Here is a 19,194-nt window from a genome sequence, read left to right on the forward strand (position 1 = left end):
GTTACAGCGGATGTGGGGTGGGTAGCAGGAGTGAGGACACAGAGAGGACAGGAGTCTGTGTGGGAGAGGAGGGGGTCCCGCAGATGGGGGTTCCGGGGGTGCAACGGATATGGGGTGGGTAGCAGGAGTGAGGGCACAGAGAGGACAGGAGTCTGTGTGGGGGAGGAGGGGGTCCCGCTGACGGGGGATCCGGGGGTGCAACGGATGTGGGGTGGGTAGCAGGAGTGAGGGCATAGAGAGGACAGGAGTCTGTGTGTGGGAGGAGGGGTCGACAGATGGGGATCAGGGTGTGCAACGGATGTGGGGTGGGTAGCAGGAGTGAGGGCATAGAGTGGACATGAGACTGTGTGGGGGAGAAGAGGGTCCCGCAAATTGGAGTTCGGGGGTGCAGCGGATGTGGAGTGGGTAGCAGGAGTGAGGGCACAGAGAGGACAGGAGTCTGTGTGGGGGGGGAGGGGGTGCCGCAGATGGGGGATCGGGCAGTGCAGCGGATGTGGGGTGGGTAGCAGGAGTGAGGGCACAGAGAGGACAGGAGTCTGTGTGGGGGAGGAGGGGGTCTCTCAGTTGGAAGATCAGGGGGTGCAGCGGATGTGGGTGGGTAGTAGGAGCGAAGAGACAGATAGGACAGGAGACAGTAGTCTGTGTGGGTAAGGAGGTGGGCTCACAGATGGGGGATCGGGGGGTGCAGCGAATGTGGGGTGGGTAGCAGGAGTGAGGGCACAGAGAAGACTGGAGACAGTAGTGTGTGTGTGGGAGAGGAGGGGTCCCGCAGATGAGGGATCAGGGGGTGCAACGGATGTGGAGTGGGTAGCAGAAGGGAGTCCTGCAGATGGGGGATCGAGGGGTGCAGTGGATGTGGAGTGGGTAGCAGAAGTGAGGGCATAGAGAGGACAGGAGTCTGTGTGGGTAAGGAGGGGGTCCTGCAGCTGGGGGATTGTGGGGTGCAGCGGATGTGGGGTGGGTAGCAGGAGTGAGGGCACAGAGAGGACAGGAGTCTGTGTGGGGGAGGAGGGGGTCGGGGGTGCCGCAGATATAGGATAGGTAGCAGGAGTGAGGGCACAGGGAGGACTGGAGACAGGAGTCTGGATGGGGGAGGAGGTGGTCCCGCAGTTGGGGGATCGAGGGGTGCAGCGGATGTGGGGTGGGTAGCAGGAGTGAGGGCACAGAGAGGACTGGAGACAGGAGTCTGTGTGGGGGAGGAGGAGAGGGGGTCGGGGGTGACGTAGATATAGGATAGGTAGCAGGAGTGAGGACACAGGGAGGACTGGAGACAGGAGTCTGTATGGGGGAGGAGGTGGCCCGCAGTTGGGGGATCGAGGGGTGCAGTGGATGTGGGGTGGGTAGCAGGAGTGAGGGCACAGAGAGGACTGGAGACAGGAGTCTGTGTGGGGGAGGAGGGGAGGGGGTCGGGGGTGCCGTAGATATAGGATAGGTAGCAAGAGTGAGGGCACAGGGAGGACTGGAGACAGGAATCTGTATGGGGGAGGAGGTGGCCCGCAGTTGGGGGATCGGAGGTGCAGCAGATGTGGGGTGGGTAGCAGGAGTGAGGGCACAGAGAGGACTAGAGACAGGAGTCTGTGTGGGGGAGGAGGAAGTGCCGCAGATGAAGGGTCGGGGGATGCAGCGGATGTGGGGTGGGTAGCAGGAGTGAGGGCATAGAGAGGACAGGAGTCTGTGTGGGGGAGGAGGGAGTCCCGCAGATGGGGGATCAAGGGGTGCAGCGGATTTGGGGTGGGTAGCAGGAGTTAGGGCACAGAGAGGACAGGAGTCTGAGACGCCTGTGTTTTTTGCAAATGCCGGGAAAACGCTGAGTTGCCGCCCAAAAACGCCCCTTTCCTGTCAATCATTTACCGAACACGAGTGCAACTGAAATGCGCCGCAGAAGCCACAGCAAAACTGCTAAGTTTTGTGTTAAATAACTAAGCGCATGCGCCCTGCAAAACAAATCGCAGCATAGCGAAAATCGTCAACAAGCGAAAAACTCGGAATGACCCCCCCACTGTGTCAAGACACTGCCTGTCCCTAATTACACCCACTGTAAGCCCTGGCTGAAAGCAATAAAACTAATCATGGTTTTACCCATACTTGCCTACCTGACCCTCTCCATGGCCAGTATTTACTAAAAATCCGAGTTTGGTCGATTTGTGTTTTTTTTTCTAAGTCCCAATCCGGGAATTCACTAAGCACCAATCTCGGCAGTGTCTGGTCTATTCGTAATGGTTTGAATGACAACGTCCCGAAATACGAATGAATAGACCATCGGTCAAACGCGGCTGTTATTTCATAGAATACAGGAATTCACTATTCATTCGTATTTGGGTGTTAGTCTCTGAGTGCTCAAATGCGGTCGTATTATTTTGCGATTCGTTAAAAAAAGCGGCAAAAAAATAGACCTGCTTTTTTCAGTCGTGTTTACATGTGTTGCCAATAAAAAATCACTCACACCTGAATTAGGATGCCTATGTTAGGCCCATTTCAATACACCTACACTCAGAAATGGCAGCAGGACTGTGGGCCAGTGATCTTTTGTATGCTGTGGGATTCCTCAGACTCAGACATCAGCCTGTAAGTACCCAGGGCCAAGAAACTGAACATGGTCAGCAGGTTGTACAGGTTCCGCGGAGGCCTCGTTTTTTTAGGGGGCGTTTAAACTTGAACGCATTGTCCGATGATAAGGTCATACAGATGTTCCGTCTAAATCGTAACAACATTTTCCGTCTGTATGACCTTGTCAAACTGGGCCTAGACCCTGAGACAGCACGCTCTCGCCCTGTCTCAGGCCTGCACAAACTCCTGGCTGTGTTGCACTTTATGGCTACTGGCAGCTTTCAGGCTGTGTCTGGGGATGTCATAGGAATCTCACAGCCCTCATTTTCAAGAATCTTAACACAGGTGATGTATACCTAACAACCTCTTCTGTTTTGTGTTTGTTTTAATTTCTCGGTGGCCAGTTCTGTCCTAAAATCTCAAGTTTATTGTTCTTTAAAATGTTCACACAGGTTTTGGCTGTTTTGCAGCCCCACATCGAGGCCTCAATCTGCTTCCCTACCCAGGAGTCTCAGTGGCATGCCGTCAGGGTAGATTTCTATGAGCTGGCTGGCATGCCCAATGTGCTTGGAGCCATAGATTGCACACACATTCAGCTGAGACCACCTAGGGGCAGGCAGCACATATATACTAACCGCCATTTTCAACACTCCACAAATGTGCAGGTGGTTTGTGATGCAAATCTCAAAATAATGAGTGTTGTTGCTGGTTACCCTGGGGGCTGCCATGACTCCTTCATCCTCAGTCAGTCATCCCTCTTTGATAAGTTTGAGGACGGACAAATGCCAGATGGATGGCTGCTGGGTATGTCATTTGATATGTGTAGGCCTGCGTATACTTTGTCCAAATACAGGGGCAGATGTATTAACCTGTAGAAGGCATAAGGAAGTGAGAAACCAGTGATCTGTGCAAGGTGATAAAGGCACCTGCCAATCTGCTCCAATATGTAAATTAACATTTAGGAACAGATTGTCTGCTGCCTTTTTTACCTTGCACATATCACTGGTTTTTCACTTCCTTATGCCTTCTACAGGTTAATACATCTGCCCCACAGTGTGTTACTTATGTGTTGCTGTATCCTAACATGAATCACGTTACTATATCTGTCTTTTAGGTGATGGAGGATATGGCTGTTACTCTTGGCTTCTAACTCCATTGTCCCGACCTGATACCCCTGCTGAACACAATTACAATAATGCACATAAGTCCACGCAGAATGTGATAGAAAGATGTTTTGGTGTGCTGAAATCTAGGTTTCGGTGTCTGGATAAGTCTGGTGGCCTTTTGTTGTATAGTCCCTCCAAGGTGACTCAAATTGTGTTCTGCTGCTGCTTTCTTCATAACATGTGTTTGCAACAACATCTGCCACATGTTGAGGAGGAGGAGGAGGAGGAGGAGGAGGAAGAAAGCAGCCAGCAAGCAGAGGAATTAGAGACATCTGGTGATACTTGGAGTACTGATGTAGGGAGGCAGGTTAGGCAACAGATCATAAATCGCTATTTCTAAGGTAAGCTTGGTTTGCTTATTTCATTTGTTGTGTCTTCATAAATAGATGTTTTGTGTTTTTTGACAAAATCCATTACTCTGAATGTGTCTGTCTCCTTGACACATACAAACATACCCTCACTATATGAAAAAAAAATGTCGCATGTGTATTGTGTCTTTTTAATATCAAAACAACAGATTATGAGTGGCATGCATTAAGTCTGGATTAGTGTTCGAAATCTTGCAGTGCTAATTTCTTACAAGCCAACAACATCCATTTAGTATTTCACTTTATCATTGTGTGTAATGTCCTAATGCACAGGTTCACAAACTCGGCCCTCAGGACCACACACAGTGCATGTTTTTCAAGTAACACAGTAGAAGCACAGGTGTATGAATTACTCACAGACATATGTTAAAAGGTTCACAGGTGGAGCTAATTATGTCACTTGTGATTCTGTGAGTAGACCTGCAAAACATGCACTGTGTGGGTTCCTGATGGCCGAGTTTGAGAATCTGTGTTCCCAAAAAACACTCCTCAACATATAATATGTTAGCCTTGAGGAATACATGTGTCCCTATGTGTGATGCACCATCATATTTAAGACTCACAAACTTACTGTAATCAGGAATAATTTATTTCCTAATGTTTGATGCTGTAAACTTGATGATGTGTAAGTAAATACACAGTTTGCCACACATATACATTATTGTACACATTTTTTTTTTTGTAAAAGTACATATTTGTTTGTTTCTGCATCATGTGTAAAAACATGCTTAATAATTTTTAACACACACAAACATGTCCCAACAATACTGTCATTCATTTGGACAATGTTTTACGAACAAAACAAAGGCAACATATTACAAGCTTTTTACGCCACTCAATTGAGTTCATCTTGTAATGTTGTATAGATAAGATAGCTAAGATATGTATCACTAACATTGTAATTTGGATTGTCTGCAGGCAAAGAGAATGATTGGAATCTAGAAAGAGTATTGATTAGAAAAAAATCAAGTGGTCAGTTTACTTCCTGCTAAAGTCATTCTGCCTGGCAGGCAATTATTGTATCTGCAGGCAAAGAGAATGATTGGAATCTAGAAAGAGTAATGATTAGAAAAAAAATCAAGTGGTCAGTTTACTTCCTGCTAACATGTATGTGTAGCTACATCAACATTTTCCTCCTCCAATACCTAAAAAAAATGAAAAGGAATAAATGTGCGTACTATTTATTTCTATTATTTTGGCCCACTTATAATTAATGATGTTAAAAAAAGGGTCAAGGAGCTAAGTGTGATATTTTGTAAACCATCAAAAACACTTGCAAATTATTTTGAGTTAATTATCACAAATGTCTAACTTGTTTTTTTACGTTTTTTTGGGTGGCTGCTTGTCCTGGCCTTTGCCTTTAGCACTGTCATGTTGGTGTGCTCTGGTGGACCGTCTTGGTGGTGATGAGACTGGCGTGATATTTGGAGTAGTCGTACCAGAACTGCTGGTTGTTTGCTGTTGGTGCATGCATCTGAGAGTTTCATTCAGGTTAGTGAGGGTGGCATTGAGTTCACGTGTAGCAGCATTTTGATTGTCTACTATTCTGAATAAACTTTCATTAATCTTTTGACTGTTTTGAAAAATGCTCATATAACTTTGCTGTTGTCTGTGCTGTTCTTCCATTAGTCTGTGCTGTTCTTCCATTAGTCTGTGCTGTTCTTCCATTATGCGCTGTAAGTTGCCCATGACCTGTGTAATGTCTGTACGCATGAGTTCCATGGTATTGCCTATTCTGGTTGTTTGCTCATTTTGTCAACTCAGATTTCTTGAGATTCTTCTGTGGTGAGATGGTAGGCTTGCAAACATTTGTGTGTGCTTACGCAGGCAATCTTCATTAGTGGCCTGCTGTCTAGCCCAAATTATCCAAAACACCTGATCAGGGCCTTGTGTTCCTGGTGTTGTTGGGCTGTGTTGTGGTGGTGTGCTTTGCTGTGGTGGTGTACTCACGGGTGCTGGGGGGCTCATTCCTTGCATTAATGGCTGCATTTCTAAGATGTTTGTCTCCTCCATGTCACTGTGTTGGTGTTGTTGCGGAGGGATGCTGTTCCCAGGACTCGAAGCTGAAATGTTAAACATATCTACGTTAGCTATCCATATGTTTGTGAAATGATAAAAAATCACTACACATGGAACACATGTCATTCACTGTTGCTTTCAACTATTCTGCCTAGCAACATCATCACTCATAGCTTAAATGCATACATATGCCTGTTTGTGGCAAATGTGTCTGGTTACTTAATTGTGAAAGCAAACACTTTAGTTTTATTGTAGCTCACACATACTCCACCATAAAAAAACATTGTAATACATAATGTGTTACCTTACAGCTTTGTTCCAACAAACAAAGTAATGTTTTTGTATGTATTTTGCAATGTTACCTCAAGCACACATGAGATTTTCAGAAAATTTTTTTTTTACAAACAAACCAACATGCTTTTTTGTTGCAGCATCTTATACCCAATGTCATACTGTATGACTCAAGTGGACATACATATCTTTACTGGATGTGGACAAGGACATTTAGTTTGGATTCCATTTCAGCTTTTACTTACTGCGGTAAGTATTTTTGTTTAGGAAGTGTTTTGACTTAATGCGGTTATGACTGATTATGATTATGTTCTGACATTTTTCACTTTTTTTTCAGTTTGATACTCACAATCAAGATGAGGGGAGTGTGGATGACGTCTTGGAGGTGTGTCCAAAATTTGGAGTGGGGGGACAGAACATACGGACGATAATCTTCGTGGCGGAGTAGCCTGCTGTGTTTGTGCCGGGACAGACGACCTTGCTTTCTTTTCGGCCACAGGTTTCTTGTGGTGATGTCTTACAGAAGAGCCACTTCTGCTGCTCCATACTTCTTTTGATGGACCTTTAAATGAAAGTGCAATTTTGTTATGGCCATTCCTTTACAAGCATACCCTATACTACAATGGACACTTTACCTGCTTCCGCAGCATCATCATCATCAGATGTGTTAGGATTTACTGGCCGACGAGTAGTACTGCTTTTTTCAGACACTGTATAAAATGAGATATATTCATAAATCATGCTATTGTGTATACATCCACCCATTATGCTTATAAACAGTTTTACATTTAGAAATGCTTGGTTTTTAATTCAAACAAACATAAGGACCAGAAATACAAAAATTTATCACAAAAAACAACCAAAACACATATGCTCATATAACTTTGCTGTTGTCTGTGCTGTTTTTCCATTAGTCTGTGCTGTTCTTCCATTAGTCTGTGCTGTTCTTCCATTATGCGCTGTAAGTTGCCCATGACCTGTGTAATGTCTGTACGCATGAGTTCCATGGTATTGCCTATTCTGGTTGTTTGCTCATTTTGTCGACTCAGATTTCTTGAGATTCTTCTGAGGTGAGATGGTAGGCTTGCAAACATTTGTGTCTGCTTACGCAGGCAATCTTCATTAGTGGCCTGCTGTCTAGCCCAAATTATCCAAAACACCTAATCAGGGCCTTGTGTTCCTGGTGTTGTTGGGCTGGGTTGTGGTGGTGGTGTGCTTTGCTGTTGTGGTGTACTCACAGGTGCTGGGGGGCTCATTCCTTGCATTAATGGCTGCATTTCTAAGATGTTAGTCTCCTCCATGTCACTGTGTTGGTGTTGTTGCGGAGGGATGCTGTTCCCAGGACTCGAAGCTGAAATGTTAAACATATCTACGTTAGCTATCCATATGTTTGTGAAATGATAAAAATTCACTACACATGGAACACATGTCATTCACTGTTGCTTTCAACTATTCTGCCTAGCAACATCATCACTCATAGCTTAAATGCATACATACAGTATGCCTGTTTGTGGCAAATGTGTCTGGTTACTTAATTGTGAAAGCAAACACTTTAGTTTTATTGTAGCTCACACATACTCCACCATAAAAAAACATTGTAATACATAATGTGTTACCTTACAGCTTTGTTCCAACAAACAAAGTAATGTTTTTGTATGTATTTTGCAATGTTACCTCAAGCACACATGAGATTTTCAGAAAAAAAAAAACTTTTTACAAACAAACCAACATGCTTTTTTGTTGCAGCATCTTATACCCAATGTCATACTGTATGACTCAAGTGGACATACATATCTTTACTGGATGTGGACAAGGACATTTAGTTTGGATTCCATTTCAGCTTTTACTTACTGCGGTAAGTATTTTTGTTTAGGAAGTGTTTTGACTTAATGCGGTTATGACTGATTATGATTATGTTCTGACATTTTTCACTTTTTTTTCAGTTTGATACTCACAATCAAGATGAGGGGAGTGTGGATGACGTCTTGGAGGTGTGTCCAAAATTTGGAGTGGGGAGACAGAACATACGGACGATAATCTTCGTGGCGGGGTAGCCTGCTGTGTTTGTGCCGGGACAGACGACCTTGCTTTCTTTTCGGCCACAGGTTTCTTGTGGTGATGTCTTACAGAAGAGCCACTTCTGCTGCTCCATACTTCTTTTGATGGACCTTTTAATGAAAGTGCAATTTTGTTATGGCCATTCCTTTACAAGCATACCCTATACTACAATGGACACGTTACCTGCTTCCGCGGCATCATCATCATCAGATGTGTTAGGATTTACTGGCCGACGAGTAGTACTGCTTTTTTCAGACACTGTATAAAAAGATATATATTTATAAATCATGCTATTGTGTATACATCCACCCATTATGCTTATAAACAGTTTTACATTTAGAAATGCTTGGTTTTTAATTCAAACAAACATAAAGACCAGAAATACAAAAATGTATCACAAAAAACAAGCAAAACACATATGCACTATGGCAACATCAAGACAGCCAAACATGTACAGGACACTGACATAGGCCACAAGTTCAAGGAAAGGTTTTTTATTTTTTAAAAAACACACAACTTCATTTTGTATTGTTTATAAAAAATATTACAGATGCAATATCTAATTTGCTCTGTGATGTGGCACTCCAAAGACACATTACCAGTATATGACCAAAAAAAACCAAAAACTAATTTTTGGAAAAAACTAAATGCAGTATGGTGTCACGGTACAAATACAAGCCAAAAAAAACATTACAAAAAACAACAACCAATAACATTCTCTAAAGATGACATTACACATGTAAGTGGTTTAAAAACCACTTTCCAGTACTCCAGCCTCTAACATGACAACAATTTTTTTTAATTAAAAAAAACATGGAACACATATATAAAACATAGTCATAATCAAAAAAAAAAAACACACGCCCAAATGGAAAACATTATTGCAGGACAAATCAGAGACACACCAAGTCCAAACTACACATGCAAAATATCTGTCTGAAAAACACATGACATACAATAAAGTAAGATGTTACATTGGCTTTTAGCTAACACATGACCCAAAACAATGATTTTGCTGACACACACTTGAAGATGGGAGTAATATGCAACGTCACATGACACAGATTACAAAATAAAACATTTTAACACAAAAAACAAAAATAAAAATACACATGCTCACCATTCTTCCTTGGCCTATCTGAATCTCGGACATGGGTTGCAGAGACAACTTCAGGAGGTATTACACTCCGCATGGGCTCCTCATACTCCAGATAACTTGCAATATAGGGCTGCCCACCATCGGTTTGCCGAGCCGACTTGGCCTCCTTGGCCATTTTGGACTTGACACGTCGCTTTATGTCATAGTACTGTTTGCGGCATGTGTCCTCCGTCTGCTTGACCACCCACTCACTATTGACAGCAGCAACTACTTTCGACCACAACACCGTCTTCCTCCGTGTTGGCACCTTGGCAGACTCAGGGCCAAATAGCTGCTTCTGATACTTCATCAGCTCACGCACCAATGCCACATTTTCTGCAAAACTAAACTTAACATTCCGCCCAGTCTTAATAGTGGTGCGTGGCTGCGGAGCACTCTGACTGTCACTGTCACTTGAGGCTGCTGCAGCAACCTCACCCACCTCCTCCACCTCACTAACCTCACTAACACTCACCTCCTCCACCTGACCGACCTCCTCCCCCTCACTCACACCCTCCACCTCTGAGTCACACATAATTGTGTGTCTAAACAGGTAACACAGGAAAAAAAAAGACAAACAACACACTCCTCCACTACCACTACACAACTCACTCACACACACACACACACACACACACACACACACACACACACACACACACACGCACACACAAACACTGACAAGGGACTATAAAGAAAAATAACTTGGACTAAAAATGAGACAAAACCACAAAATACAAGACAACAAGAATGACAAGACGACTTTCAAACACAATACCACACTCAGAAATCGCTACCAACACTCCTCACCAAACCACAAATTCACCTACCTCCACAGCACAACCTCCCTCCTCCTCACCACTAACTAAACCCACGAGGTGCGGACGGTTTGGGGCGTATTTATATGGTTGCGCACAGACACTCCTACCATCTGAAACACAACCAATCACGAACGGGGATGAAAATCGAAACTGAAAGTGAAAATGCGGCCGCGGGGAAAAAAAACCCTGCCGCGTTTAACTTAGGAAAAAAACCAGCAAATCCAACAAAAACACGTACGCAAACGACAATGACGGCCGTAAATGTGCCAAAAAAACCCGACTGGCATCGACATCGGAAAACACGAAAACCATAAATTCGACTGCTTCGTAACTTTGCGTATATGGATTCAAAAAGTTGCATGAAAATGCACCCGATACAAAACGAGTTTAAACACTACACAAACCGACTCAAACACGAACATTAGTAAATATTGCCCCATGTGTGAAAAAATGCTCTGTTCCTGGACTTTCCTGGTAATGTATGATTCCCATCACCTGTGGTGAGCTAGTTAATTGATAAGAAAGGTGTTTCACCACAGGTGATGGCAATCATACATTACCAGGAAAGTCCAGGAACAGCATTTTCTCCCTCATGTAGAGGGTCAGGTAGGCAAGTATGGTTTTACCCCAAAGTTTCTTTGAGGTGGTAAAAGTAGTAACACTATTTTGTGGTCTACATTTTAATTCTTATACAGTAAATTAAGAACAGGAAAAAAAATTATTGAAAACATTTCAGAAATGATTAAAATAAGTATCTGCTCAGGTATCCAGAGTGTGGAAGCTACTATAAATCTTGGATCAAGTTGTTACTTTAGGTGAGCACCTTTTCTCTTGGATAAAGCACACATTTTGCCTTTATTAATCTTTCCCTAGATTCTTGAAAGATCTTTGATTGCTGCAGTATATGTATGTAACAGTTCATGTGTGCTGCAGGGTTTCCTTACTTCAATCTTCTGGGAACCCTGACAGTGCATGTTTTACAGATCTTCTCAGTATCACAATTAAAATACTGCTAATTAAAATTAGCTCCACCTATGTTTTTTTTTTTTTTAAATATGTCCGCCAGTAATGAATACACCTGTGCACCAACTAGCAGATCTGTAAAACATGCTCTATTATGGGTTCATGAGGACTGGTGATGGAAAACACTGGAGTACTGAAAGGTTTCAGGTAACTGATTCCTTTCAGTGACAGAGGAGCATGTTTATTCCTTTTGCATTTAAGCTGTTTTGTTTGACTCATTGGTACTCAGGGTCGGACTGGCCCACAGGGGTACCAGGGAAACCACTGGTAGGCCCCACTGTCTGAGGGCCCACTCCTTCCTCTAGGGATCAGGTTCCAGACTGTGCACTTGTATTATACATGGTAGATATGTTGCATTACACTGCACTAAACTATTGTGTATTTCAAGCCTCTGTGGAGGCTGGCCACACCCCTAAGTATGGGCCCCTATAACCGCATTGCCCCAGTCCGACACTGTTGGTACTTACCACTCTTGAGGCATTTAGGATATTGCACCACTCCTTGATTACACGTTTGTCTCATATCAATGCCAGGGAGAGGATCATGTCCTGCTTTACAGGAAAAATCTGTTGCCTGACCATTTTTACTGTATATCTTGGGTTCATCACTCCACCTCAGATATAAATTATTTTCATCCATTTCCTTTTTTGTTATAGTACATGGCTCTGAATTAAAAAAACAAAAATAACATTTAAGTCAATAACATTTGATTTACAGACCAGCTGAGGTTAATTAATTGTATCTCTAAAACGTGCTAATGCTAAATATAAATACATGTTAAATATGTGCAGTACGTTTTTTTCCGATAATTGGACACCTCCAAACTTAACGGATCCGAGTGTTTCCAAATGCTGACTCAGGTCTTCTCACGACACTCGGAACCCAGCTCAAGGCAAAATATAATTTTCCCAGAGTCGTATCTCACATGTGTTGTCTTCCATATAAGTTCCCCCTTCGTGATCGAGAGAGGAGAGTGGAGGGAGAGGTTGTGGGATGGGGCTGGAGGCTGGAGAGCAGTTTCTTAAAACAAATATATTATTAGCAGCACTTTATTAGCACTGGTACTATAAGGAGTAGGAGGACTGGTATAATGCATAAATACTACACTTACTAATATCCCTTTCACACAGAAAGTCAAATTACTCGTTGAAGAAGTTCTACCTGGTAATTTGCTGAAAAACACAGATATTTTTTCAGTGTAAAAGGGTCAACCCGGGTTGAAATTCTCGGGACTTTGACCCAGGAATTTGTACCCGGATTGACTCTTTCATGCAGAAGAAATACCCATGTTGATTCACAAATTGCCAGGAAAAAGTTATTGACCAGGTAAATTGTTTGTGTGAAAGGGGGTCAGGCAGGGATCAACAAAATTACTAGAGATGAGCGCCTGAAATTTTTCGGGTTTTGTGTTTTGGTTTTGGGTTCGGTTCCGCGGCCGTGTTTTGGGTTCGAACGCGTTTTGGCAAAACCTCACCGAATTTTTTTTGTCGGATTCGGGTGTGTTTTGGATTCGGGTGTTTTTTTCAAAAAACACTAAAAAACAGCTTAAATCATAGAATTTGGGGGTCATTTTGATCCCAAAGTATTATTAACCTCAAAAACCATAATTTACACTCATTTTCAGTCTATTCTGAATACCTCACACCTCACAATATTATTTTTAGTCCTAAAATTTGCACCGAGGTCGCTGTGTGAGTAAGATAAGCGACCCTAGTGGCCGACACAAACACCGAGCCCATCTAGGAGTGGCACTGCAGTGTCACGCAGGATGTCCCTTCCAAAAAACCCTCCCCAAACAGCACATGACGCAAAGAAAAAAAGAGGCGCAATGAGGTAGCTGTGTGAGTAAGATTAGCGACCCTAGTGGCCGACACAAACACCAGGCCCATCTAGGAGTGGCACTGCAGTGTCACGCAGGATGGCCCTTCCAAAAAACCCTCCCCAAACAGCACATGACGCAAAGAAAAAAAGAGGCGCAATGAGGTAGCTGTGTGAGTAAGATTAGCGACCCTAGTGGCCGACATAAACACCGGGCCCATCTAGGAGTGGCACTGCAGTGTCACGCAGGATGGCCCTTCCAAAAAACCCTCCCCAAACAGCACATGACGCAAAGAAAAAAAGAGGCGCAATGAGGTAGCTGTGTGAGTAAGATTAGCGACCCTAGTGGCCGACACAAACACCGGGCCCATCTAGGAGTGGCACTGCAGTGTCACGCAGGATGTCCCTTCCAAAAAACCCTCCCCAAACAGCACATGACGCAAAGAAAAAAAGAGGCGCAATGAGGTAGCTGTGTGAGTAAGATTAGCGACCCTAGTGGCCGACACAAACACCGGGCCCATCTAGGAGTGGCACTGCAGTGTCACGCAGGATGTCCCTTCCAAAAAAACCTCCCCAAACAGCACATGACGCAAAGAAAAAAAGAGGCGCAATGAGGTAGCTGACTGTGTGAGTAAGATTAGCGACCCTAGTGGCCGACACAAACACCGGGCCCATCTAGGAGTGGCACTGCAGTGTCACGCAGGATGTCCCTTCCAAAAAAACCCTCCCCAATCAGCACATGATGCAAAGAAAAAGAAAAGAAAAAAGAGGTGCAAGATGGAATTGTCCTTGGGCCCTCCCACCCACCCTTATGTTGTATAAACAAAACAGGACATGCACACTTTAACCAACCCATCATTTCAGTGACAGGGTCTGCCACATGACTGTGACTGATATGACGGGTTGGTTTGGACCCCCCCCAAAAAAGAAGCAATTAATCTCTCCTTGCACAAACTGGCTCTACAGAGGCAAGATGTCCACCTCATCTTCACCCTCCGATATATCACCGTGTACATCCCCCTCCTCACAGATTATCAATTCGTCCCCACTGGAATCCACCATCTCAGCTCCCTGTGTACTTTGTGGAGGCAATTGCTGCTGGTCAATGTCTCCGCGGAGGAATTGATTATAATTCATTTTAATGAACATCATCTTCTCCACATTTTCTGGATGTAACCTCGTACGCCGATTGCTGACAAGGTGAGCGGCGGCACTAAACACTCTTTCGGAGTACACACTTGTGGGAGGGCAACTTAGGTAGAATAAAGCCAGTTTGTGCAAGGGCCTCCAAATTGCCTCTTTTTCCTGCCAGTATAAGTACGGACTGTGTGACGTGCCTACTTGGATGCGGTCACTCATATAATCCTCCACCATTCTATCAATGTTGAGAGAATCATATGCAGTGACAGTAGACGACATGTCCGTAATCGTTGTCAGGTCCTTCAGTCCGTACCAGATGTCAGCATCAGCAGTCGCTCCAGACTGCCCTGCATCACCGCCAGCGGGTGGGCTCGGAATTCTGAGCCTTTTCCTCGCACCCCCAGTTGCGGGAGAATGTGAAGGAGGAGATGTTGACAGGTCGCGTTCCGCTTGACTTGACAATTTTGTCACCAGCAGGTCTTTCAACCCCAGCAGACCTGTGTCTGCCGGAAAGAGAGATCCAAGGTAGGCTTTAAATCTAGGATCGAGCACGGTGGCCAAAATGTAGTGCTCTGATTTCAACAGATTGACCACCCGTGAATCCTTGTTAAGCGAATTAAGGGCTGCATCCACAAGTCCCACATGCCTAGCGGAATCGCTCCCTTTTAGCTCCTTCTTCAATGCCTCCAGCTTCTTCTGCAAAAGCCTGATGAGGGGAATGACCTGACTCAGGCTGGCAGTGTCTGAACTGACTTCACGTGTGGCAAGTTCAAAGGGCATCAGAACCTTGCACAACGTTGAAATCATTCTCCACTGCACTTGAGACAGGTGCATTCCATCTCCTATATCGTGCTCAATTGTATAGGCTTGAATGGCCTTTTGCTGCTCCTCCAACCTCTGAAGCATATAGAGGGTTGAATTCCACCTCGTTACCACTTCTTGCTTCAGATGATGGCAGGGCAGGTTCAGTAGTTTTTGGTGGTGCTCCAGTCTTCTGTACGTGGTGCCTGTACGCCGAAAGTGTCCCGCAATTTTTCTGGCCACCGACAGCATCTCTTGCATGCCCCTGTCGTTTTTTAAAAAATTCTGCACCACCAAATTCAAGGTATGTGCAAAACATGGGACGTGCTGGAATTTGCCCATATTTAATGCACACACAATATTGCTGGCGTTGTCCGATGCCACAAATCCACAGGAGAGTCCAATTGGGGTAAGCCATTCCGCGATGATCTTCCTCAGTTGCCGTAAGAGGTTTTCAGCTGTGTGCGTATTCTGGAAAGCGGTGATACAAAGCGTAGCCTGCCTAGGAAAGAGTTGGCGTTTGCGAGATGCTGCTACTGGTGCCGCCGCTGCTGTTCTTGCGGCGGGAGTCCATACATCTACCCAGTGGGCTGTCACAGTCATATAGTCCTGACCCTGCCCTGCTCCACTTGTCCACATGTCCGTGGTTAAGTGGACATTGGGTACAACTGCATTTTTTAGGAGACTGGTGAGTCTTTTTCTGACGTCCGTGTACATTCTCGGTATCGCCTGCCTAGAGAAGTGGAACCTAGATGGTATTTGGTAACGGGGGCACACTGCCTCAATAAATTGTCTAGTTCCCTGTGAACTAACGGCGGATACCGGACGCACGTCTAACACCAACATAGTTGTCAAGGACTCAGTTATCCGCTTTGCAGTAGGATGACTGCTGTGATATTTCATCTTCCTCGCAAAGGACTGTTGAACAGTCAATTGCTTACTGGAAGTAGTACAAGTGGGCTTACGACTTCCCCTCTGGGATGACCATCGACTCCCAGCGGCAACAACAGCAGCGCCAGCAGCAGTAGGCGTTACACGCAAGGATGCATCGGAGGAATCCCAGGCAGGAGAGGACTCGTCAGACTTGCCAGTGACATGGCCTGCAGGACTATTGGCATTCCTGGGGAAGGAGGAAATTGACACTGAGGGAGTTGGTGGGGTGGTTTGCGTGAGCTTGGTTACAAGAGGAAGGGATTTACTGGTCAGTGGACTGCTTCCGCTGTCACCCAAAGTTTTTGAACTTGTCACTGACTTATTATGAATGCGCTGCAGGTGACGTATAAGGGAGGATGTTCCGAGGTGGTTAACGTCCTTACCCCTACTTATTACAGCTTGACAAAGGGAACACACGGCTTGACACCTGTTGTCCGCATTTCTGGTGAAATACCTCCACACCGAAGAGCTGATTTTTTTGGTATTTTCACCTGGCATGTCAACGGCCATATTCCTCCCACGGACAACAGGTGTCTCCCCGGGTGCCTGACTTAAACAAACCACCTCACCATCAGAATCCTCCTGGTCAATTTCCTCCCCAGCGCCAGCAACACCCATATCCTCCTCATCCTGGTGTACTTCAACACTGACATCTTCAATCTGACTATCAGGAACTGGACTGCGGGTGCTCCTTCCAGCACTTGCAGGGGGCGTGCAAATGGTGGAAGGCGCATGCTCTTCACGTCCAGTGTTGGGAAGGTCAGGCATCGCAACCGACACAATTGGACTCTCCTTGTGGATTTGGGATTTCAAAGAACGCACAGTTCTTTGCGGTGCTTTTGCCAGCTTGAGTCTTTTCAGTTTTCTAGCGAGAGGCTGAGTGCTTCCATCCTCATGTGAAGCTGAACCACTAGCCATGAACATAGGCCAGGGCCTCAGCCGTTCCTTGCCACTCCGTGTGGTAAATGGCATATTGGCAAGTTTACGCTTCTCCTCCGACAATTTTATTTTAGGTTTTGGAGTCCTTTTTTTACTGATATTTGGTGTTTTGGTTTTGACATGCTCTGTACTATGCCATTGGGCATCGGCCTTGGCAGACGACGTTGCTGGCATTTCATCGTCTCGGCCATGACTAGTGGCAGCAGCTTCAGCACGAGGTGGAAGTGGATCTTGATCTTTCCCTAATTTTGGAACCTCAACATTTTTGTTCTCCATATTTTAATAGGCACAACTAAAAGGCACCTCAGGTAAACAATGGAGATGGATGGATTGGATACTAGTATACAATTATGGACGGGCTGCCGAGTGCCGACACAGAGGTAGCCACAGCCGTGAACTACCGCACTGTACTGTGTCTGCTGCTAATATATAGACTGGTTGATAAAGAGATAGTATACTCGTAACTAGTATGTATGTATAAAGAAAGAAAAAAAAAACCACGGTTAGGTGGTATATACAATTATGGACGGGCTGCCGAGTGCCGACACAGAGGTAGCCACAGCCGTGAACTACCGCACTGTACTGTGTCTGCTGCTAATATATAGACTGGTTGATAAAGAGATAGTATACTCGTAACTAGTATGTATGTATAAAGAAAGAAAAAAAAACCACGGTTAGGTGGTATATACAATTATGGACGGGCTGCCGATTGCCGACACAGAGGTAGCCACAGCCGTGAACTACCGCACTGTACTGTGTCTGCTGCTAATATATAGACTGGTTGATAAAGAGATAGTATACTCGTAACTAGTATGTATGTATAAAGAAAGAAAAAAAAACCACGGTTAGGTGGTATATACAATTATGGACGGGCTGCCGAGTGCCGACACAGAGGTAGCCACAGCCGTGAACTACCGCACTGTACTGTGTCTGCTGCTAATATATAGACTGGTTGATAAAGAGATAGGAGTCGTAACTAGTATGTATGTATAAAGAAAGAAAAAAAAACCACGGTTAGGTGGTATATACAATTATGGACGGGCTGCCGAGTGCCGACACAGAGGTAGCCACAGCCGTGAACTACCGCACTGTACTGTGTCTGCTGCTAATATATAGACTGGTTGATAAAGAGATAGTATACTCGTAACTAGTATGTATGTATAAAGAAAGAAAAAAAAACCACGGTTAGGTGGTATATACAATTATGGACGGGCTGCCGAGTGCCGACACAGAGGTAGCCACAGCCGTGAACTACCGCACTGTACTGTGTCTGCTGCTAATATATAGACTGGTTGATAAAGAGATAGTATACTCGTAACTAGTATGTATGTATAAAGAAAGAAAAAAAAACCACGGTTAGGTGGTATATACAATTATGGACGGGCTGCCGAGTGCCGACACAGAGGTAGCCACAGCCGTGAACTACCGCACTGTACTGTGTCTGCTGCTAATATATAGACTGGTTGATAAAGAGATAGGAGTCGTAACTAGTATGTATGTATAAAGAAAGAAAAAAAAACCACGGTTAGGTGGTATATACAATTATGGACGGGCTGCCGAGTGCCGACACAGAGGTAGCCACAGCCGTGAACTACCGCACTGTACTGTGTCTGCTGCTAATATATAGACTGGTTGATAAAGAGATAGTATACTCGTAACTAGTATGTATGTATAAAGAAAGAAAAAAAAACCACGGTTAGGTGGTATATACAATTATGGACGGGCTGCCGAGTGCCGACACAGAGGTAGCCACAGCCGTGAACTACCGCACTGTACTGTGTCTGCTGCTAATATATAGACTGGTTGATAAAGAGATAGTATACTCGTAACTAGTATGTATGTATAAAGAAAGAAAAAAAAACCACGGTTAGGTGGTATATACAATTATGGACGGGCTGCCGAGTGCCGACACAGAGGTAGCCACAGCCGTGAACTACCGCACTGTACTGTGTCTGCTGCTAATATATAGACTGGTTGATAAAGAGATAGTATACTCGTAACTAGTATGTATGTATAAAGAAAGAAAAAAAAACCACGGTTAGGTGGTATATACAATTATGGACGGGCTGCCGAGTGCCGACACAGAGGTAGCCACAGCCGTGAACTACCGCACTGTACTGTGTCTGCTGCTA

At 44.7% G+C, this 19,194-nt stretch overlaps 2 long non-coding RNA genes across 2 annotated transcripts; both read right to left on the reverse strand.

Moving 5' to 3' along the window:
* Window positions 1-4,732: 4,732 nt before the first annotated feature.
* On the reverse strand, window positions 4,733-7,193 carry LOC134956921 (uncharacterized). Its single transcript, XR_010186293.1, has 3 exons — window positions 7,027-7,193; window positions 6,741-6,953; window positions 4,733-6,144 (listed from the first exon to the last, which is right to left on the reverse strand). It is a non-coding gene; the product is annotated as an uncharacterized LOC134956921 (long non-coding RNA).
* Window positions 7,194-7,335: 142 nt separating this feature from the next.
* Window positions 7,336-8,714, reverse strand: LOC134956922 (uncharacterized). Its single transcript, XR_010186294.1, has 3 exons — window positions 8,633-8,714; window positions 8,347-8,559; window positions 7,336-7,742 (listed from the first exon to the last, which is right to left on the reverse strand). It is a non-coding gene; the product is annotated as an uncharacterized LOC134956922 (long non-coding RNA).
* Between the last annotated feature and the right edge of the window lie 10,480 nt (window positions 8,715-19,194).

The sequence above is a fragment of the Pseudophryne corroboree genome, chromosome 9 (assembly GCF_028390025.1).
Source record: "Pseudophryne corroboree isolate aPseCor3 chromosome 9, aPseCor3.hap2, whole genome shotgun sequence".
Lineage (NCBI taxonomy): Eukaryota > Metazoa > Chordata > Amphibia > Anura > Myobatrachidae > Pseudophryne > Pseudophryne corroboree.